The sequence below is a fragment of the Carcharhinus amblyrhynchos genome, chromosome 8 (genome assembly GCF_965287045.1).
Source record: "Carcharhinus amblyrhynchos chromosome 8, sCarAmb.v2.hapA, whole genome shotgun sequence".
Taxonomy (NCBI): domain Eukaryota; kingdom Metazoa; phylum Chordata; class Chondrichthyes; order Carcharhiniformes; family Carcharhinidae; genus Carcharhinus; species Carcharhinus amblyrhynchos.
Genome location: NC_137331.1, coordinates 121,309,327 through 121,315,870, shown reverse-complemented (window position 1 = coordinate 121,315,870; position 6,544 = coordinate 121,309,327). Strand labels below are relative to the sequence as shown.

General features: G+C 46.5%; 1 long non-coding RNA gene across 1 annotated transcript; it reads left to right on the top strand.

Annotated features, from left to right (window-relative positions):
- The first annotated feature begins 3,167 nt into the window (after nucleotides 1-3,167).
- On the top strand, nucleotides 3,168-5,447 carry LOC145347101 (uncharacterized). Its single transcript, XR_013887766.1, has 2 exons — nucleotides 3,168-4,486; nucleotides 4,540-5,447. It is a non-coding gene; the product is annotated as an uncharacterized LOC145347101 (long non-coding RNA).
- Nucleotides 5,448-6,544: the final 1,097 nt, after the last annotated feature.

Genomic DNA, 6,544 nt, shown 5'->3' with positions numbered 1-6,544 from the left:
GGGGGGTTCAATACACCGCAGGGTTCCAGTGCATGTACGGGCAACACTGTGGTTAGCGCTGCTGTCTCACAGCTCCAGGGGCCCCGGGTTCCAACCCCGGCTGGGGTCACTGCCCGTGCCGAGTTTGCACGTTGTCCCCGTGTCTGCGTGGGTTTCCTCCCCACACTCCAAAGGTGTACAGGTTAGGTACATTGGCCATGCAAAATTGTCCCTTAGTGCCTCGGAATGCATAGGTCAAATGGTTAGGGTGGTGGGGGGGGGTAAATATGCGGGGTTGCGGGGATAGGACCTAAGTGGGGTTCGATGGGCCGAATGGTCTCCTTCTGCAAGAATTAAGTGGACAAAATTTCTGCAGTGCATCCGGAGATTAATAAACGTTGAACTGGGCGATAGTCAGCAGGTTGCTAGGCAAGTGGCCACTTATCCTGTTAAGAGTTGGTCAAATGAAACGAGACGTGAAGATTTTCTTTGGAATGGAAATTGTATTTATCACCCCTGAGAGATAAAATAAATGATTTTATCCATTTTTTTGGGGGGATTTTGGCGTTTCTACTGCCAGAACTAACCAAAAGACATCTTTACAAAAATTATTGAACAATTGTCACAGAATCATTGAATCCCTGCAGTGCAGAGGAGGCCACTCAGCCCATTCGCTGGAATTCTATCGCCCTGCCCGCCACAGGAATCAGAGTGGGCGAGAGGAGGACAATGAGAAGATCCATTGAGCTCGAGCAGGATTTTCCAATCTGGGGTCAAGTACATCCACTCTCTGACAGAGTATGTGACCCAGGCACTACCCCCACCCTATCCCTGTGACCCCACACATTTAGCATGGCTAATCCATCTAACCTACACGTATTTGGGGTGTGGGAGGAGACCGGAGCACCCGGAGGAAACCCACGCAGACACGAGGAGAATGTGCAGTCTCCACACCGTGTCCCAAGCCGGGAATCGAACCGGGGTCGCCGGCGCTGTGAGGCAGCAGCGTTAACCACACTCACTCCCACAGCGAGTGCTCGAGGGTGTGAATATATTCAAACAGAGAACGGGTAAACACGTGAGGGGGAAAGGAATGGAGGGGATTGTGGGTGAAACGAGGGGAATGGGGTGAATGCCAACAAAAGCCTGATGGGCTAAATGGCCTGTTTCTGTGCTATAAAGATTTGATATAAAGGAGCTGCCTTTTTGAAGATGCTTTTAAATCTCCAGGTAATTGCTGACATTCGGAATGAGTTTCAAATATATTGTTGAATATAGACTCTAGTCATTTGCATTCTTGCAATGTGATCCAAGTTTCCATGCAGAACACTATTGCAACATCTAGATTGTGATATTATTACATTAGACCATAAGACAAACATAAGAACATAAGAAATAGGAGCAGGAGTAGGCCATCTAGCCCTTTGAGCCTACTTTTATATTCAAAGGATCAGAATTAGGCCATTTGGCCCATCGATTCCACTCCACCATTCAATCATGGCTGATATTTTTCTCATCCCCATTCTCCTGCCTTTTCCCCACAACCCCAGACCCCTTTACTAATCAAGGACCTATCTATCTCTGTCTTAAAGACACTCAATGACCTGGCCTTCTGTGGCAAAGGGTTCCACAGATTCACCCCTCTTTGGCTGAAGAAATTCCTCCTCGTCTCTGTTTTAAAGCATCGTCCGTTTAACCATAGAACCCTACAGTCCAGAAACAGGCCATTCGGCCCATTGAGTCTGCACCGAACACAATCCCACCCAGGCCCTATATATTTTACCCACTAATCCTTCTAACCTACGCATCTCAGGACGCTAAGGGGCAATTTTAGCATGGCCAGTCAGCCTAACCTGGACTGTGGGAGGAAACCCACGCAGACACGAGGAGAATGTGCAAGCTGCACACAGACAGTGACCCGAGCCGGGAATCGAACTCAGGTCCCTGGAGTTGTGAAGCAGCAGTGCTAACCACTGCTACCTGAACTTGAGTCCTCATGATGAAATGAAGTGTTTTGGAATGAAAGTTTAAATCAAAACCATGAACCAGTGTCATGGTCTAACTCCTCTTCCTCAGCAGGGTAACTAAGCAGGGATAAAGCCTGGGTGGGGTTGTGGTCGGTGCAGACTCGATGGCCCGAATGGCCTCCTTCTGCACTGTAGGGATTCTATGTGTAGGTTAGGGGGATTGACTGTGCTAAATTGCCTACTTGTGTCCAAAGCTGTGTAGTTTAGGTGGGTTGGCCATGGTAAATGTGTGAGCTTGTGGGGTTAGGATAGGATGTAGGTGCTCTGTCACAGAGTCGGCACAAGCTCAATGGGCCGAATGGCATTGTTGGGATTCTATGACCCCGTATTTCCACCCCCCCCACCCCCAAGTTCTTGATTTCACCCACGTGAGGAAACATCCTCTCAGCATCTACCCTGTCCAACCCTTTCAGAAATTTGCAAACTGTAACAAGCCCGCCTCTCATTCCGCCGCTATTCCCATTATAATGTCTTTGGCTTTGCCCCAAGAAATCATCTTCATTTACTCTCTCCTGTCTTCCACTCCACAGACCTTCCCTTGTGTCCGTTATCCTCCCCCCCCCCGATTTGATCCACTAACGTAGAATCATAGAAGGAAGCCATTCGGCCCATCGAGCCTGCGGCTGTCCACAATCCCACGCAGGTCGTATCCCCCTGCAACCCCTTGTATTTACCTTGCTAATCCCTGACACTAAGGGGCAATTTAGCGTAGCCAATCCACTTAACCCACACACATCTTTGAACATTTCTTTACCCAGTGCTGTCATAGAAGATAGAATCAGAAGGAGGCCATTCAAACCTTCGAGCCTGCTCCGCCATTCATTGTGATCATGGCTGATTGTCCAACTCAATAACCTAATCCTGTTTTCTCCCCGTAACATTGGATCCCATTTGCCCCAAGTGCAATATCCGGCCGCCTCTTGAATACATTCAATGTTTTGGCATCAACTACTTCCTGTGGGAATGAATTCCACAGGCTCACCGGGTGAAGTAATGTCTCCTCACCTCCGTCCTAAATGGTTTATCCTGAATCCTTGGTTCTGAACTCCCCCCACTATCAGGAACATCCTCCCTGCATCTACCCTGTCCAGTCCAGTTAGAATTTTATAAGTCTCTCTGAGATCCACCCCCCCCCTCATTCATCTGAACTCCAGCAACAAAAAAGCCTAGCCAATCTCTCCTCATACCTCAGTCCCGCCATTCCCGGAATCAACCTGGAAAATCTTCGCTGCGCTCCCTGGAGAGCAAGAACGTCCTTCCTCGAAAAAGGAGACCAAAACTGCACACCGTACTCTAGGCGTGGCCTCACCAAGGCCCCTGTATAATTGCCCTGCTCCTGTTCTCGAAACCTCTCAAAGCAGTGACGAGGAGAAGGCGTCTTCCCTCGGAGGGCTGTGAACCTCTGGAATTCTCTACCCCAGGGGCCTGTCATTGCTCAGCCTGAGATGGCTGGATTTTTGAATGTGATGAGGGGATAGGGTGAGGAAAGCGGAGTAAAGACAGCTAAAAGCAGTTTGCCACGTGCTTGATCAAGTGCACCCTGGTTAACGTTTTTTTTAATCAGCTGTTTAACCAACGTGGACAATTTTGCTGCTTTACGCTGGCAGAGTGGGGGAGAAAAAGGAGCAAGGGTTGGCCATTCAGCCCTTTGAACCTTGCCCCACCGTTCATGCTAGCCACTGTCTAGTTGGTGGTACTCTGTGTGAAAAGGTTCCAGTTCCCCCTCCACTTCAGAGACAGCAATAGCAAGATGAAATGATTCATAAATAACTTTTCATTTTACAGAACAATGTATGTTGGAAATGTATGTTTTGAATTTTCTGTCTGATTGCACTAGATATTACTAAATACTTCCATGACTATGTTTTGTGGGTAAGCGAGTAAAATCTCTCTGGCATTTACTTAAATTTCTTTGCAGAAATGTACATTTGTTTCCTTTTGTCAAACTCTGATCTGAGCGCGGGGACTGAGGGAGTGCCGCACTGTCAGAGGCACCGTCTTGCGGAGACAACATTAAATCATCACACGTCGCTCTCGGGCAGAGATGGGGAGAAAAAAAGAACTGTGTACAGTGCTGAAGGAGGCCATTCAGCCCATCCTGTCTGCACTGGCTCTCCACATGAGTTTTATGACTTTGTGCCATCCCCCCACTTCCCTACCTCTTCTTCGTGATCCCTGCGCGCTGTCTCCGTTTGGATTTCGAGAAAGATCCACGTTGGTGTCCCTGGGGCCAGTATTTAATCCCCCAACCCACATGACAAACCATAAATCACCTCCTGGGATTGCTGTTTGTGGGATCTTGCTGTGTGCAGATTGGCTGATGCGCTTCCTCTGTTACAGTGGCGCAGCGGTTAGCACTGCTGCCTCACAGCACCGGGGACTCGGGTTCAATTCCGGCCTCAGGTGACTGCCTGTGTGGAGTTTGCACGTTCTCCACCCTGTCTGCGTGAGTTTCCTCTCTCAGTCCAAAAGACATACTGGTTAGATGGGTTGGCCATGCTAAATTGTCCCTTAGTATCCAAAAGATGTGTAGGTTAGATAGATTGGCCATGCTAACTTGTCCTTTAAGTATCCCACTTTGTGTAGGTTAGGTGAATTGGCCATGGTAAATTGCCCCTTAGTGTCCAAAGATGTGTAGGTTAGATAGATTGGCCATGGTAAATTGTTCTTTAAGTATCTCAAGATGTGTAAATTAGCTGGATTGGCCATGCTAACTTGTCCTTTAAGTATCCCTAGATGTGTAGGTTAAGTGAATTGGCCATGGTAAATTTCCCCTTAGTGTCCAAAGATGTGTAGGTTAAATAGATTGGCCATGGTAAATATGTGGGGTTATGGGGTAGGGCTTAGGTAAGATACTCGGTCAGAGAATCAGTGCAGACTCAATGGGCCAGATGACAAGCCTTCTGCTCTACAGGGATTCTATGACCACAATAACGAAATATTCAGGAAATACTCAGTTGGCTGTAAAGCAGTTTGAGATATCCTTGTGACGAGGAAAGATGTATCCAGTGTCATTATCCCGAAGTACTTCAACAGATTAATCCTTTGGTGCTTGGTCAAGATAGAGCGCTGCGATGTTTAAACGGTAAAGGTTGGAAGTGTTATATTCTCGGTATTGTCTGTATATGTGATTTATAAAGGACTTCCTCATTTTTTTTTACAGAGCTGTTTATGGTGGAAATGTATATAGTGAATTTTCAGTCCGGTTGCACTGAATATTAAATACCTTTCTCCATTGGTATATTTGCCGGGTAACTAAGTAAAATCTCTCATTCACTCGATTTTTCTCCCAGAAATATAGTTTAGTTTCTTTCTGTAAAACTCTGGCCCGATCAGTTTGCCTTTTGATTTCCTTGGATCGGATCAACGTTATTAAGGGAAAATTATTTCAAAGGTTAATTATATTCTGTAAATAAAATGCAAATGGATAGTTTGAAGTGATCATGTCTTCTGTCGTGCTTTTGAAAAGTAAGGTTTATTTGTTAGTGTCACAAGTAGGCTTACATTAACAGTGCAATGAAGTTACTGTGAAAATTCTCTGAGTCGCCACACTCCGGCACCTGTTTGGGTGCACTGAGGGTGAATTTAGCACGGTCCGGTGCAGCTAACCAGCACTGTTAGGGGTGCCGTTCAGACTGTGGAAGGAAGCCAGAGCACTTGGAGGAAAGAACATAAGAAATAGGAGCAGGAGTAGGCCATCTAGCCCCTCGAGCCTGCCCCGCCATTCAATAAGATCATGGCTGATCTGTCGTGGCTCAGTTCCACATTCCCGCCCTCTCCCCATAACCCTTAATCCCCTCGCCTATCAAAAACCCATCAACCCGCGTCTTAAATATATTTAGCGAGGTAGCCTCCACCACTTCAACGGGCAGAGAATTCCAGAGATTCACCACCCTTTGAGTGAAGAAGTTCCTCCTCAACTCCGTTCTAAACCGCCCCCCCTTTATCTTGAGGCTGTGCCCTCTAGTCCTAACCCAACAGATAGGTGCGCAGACAGTGACCCAAGGCAGTAATCGAACCCTGGTCCCTGGCGCTGTGAAGCAGCAGTGCTAACCACTGCACCACCCAAGAAATTGCATTGTTTGGCTTAAAATAGGACTTGCATGTAAGTGATAACAAATTTGTAAGTTTTGTCCTCATTTTTTTGTGAATTTACTCCGCTGTATAGAAAGGAGAATGTTTTATGAAATCCCCTGTTATTTTTATTGTGTTTTTCAATAGTAATCAGGAGTGTGATTACTGCAGTTACCTTTGTTTCTGATTTTGAGATGTATATTTACACAATATATCCTCTCACACAGTTCCTTTCCATATTAACCTTGCTAGATTTTTGAGATGCTATTCAATTTTTGTGGTGCGAGGAAATCCTTTGCAAGCATTTGTGGTATTTTGCAATAGGGACAGCACATAAGAGACACTGGAGAAGGTGAACAATGAAGTTTTGTATGGATAAAGTTTATTTATTAGTGTCACAAGTAGGCTGACATTAACACTGCAATGAAGTTACTGTGAAAATCCCCTAGTTGCCACACTCCGGT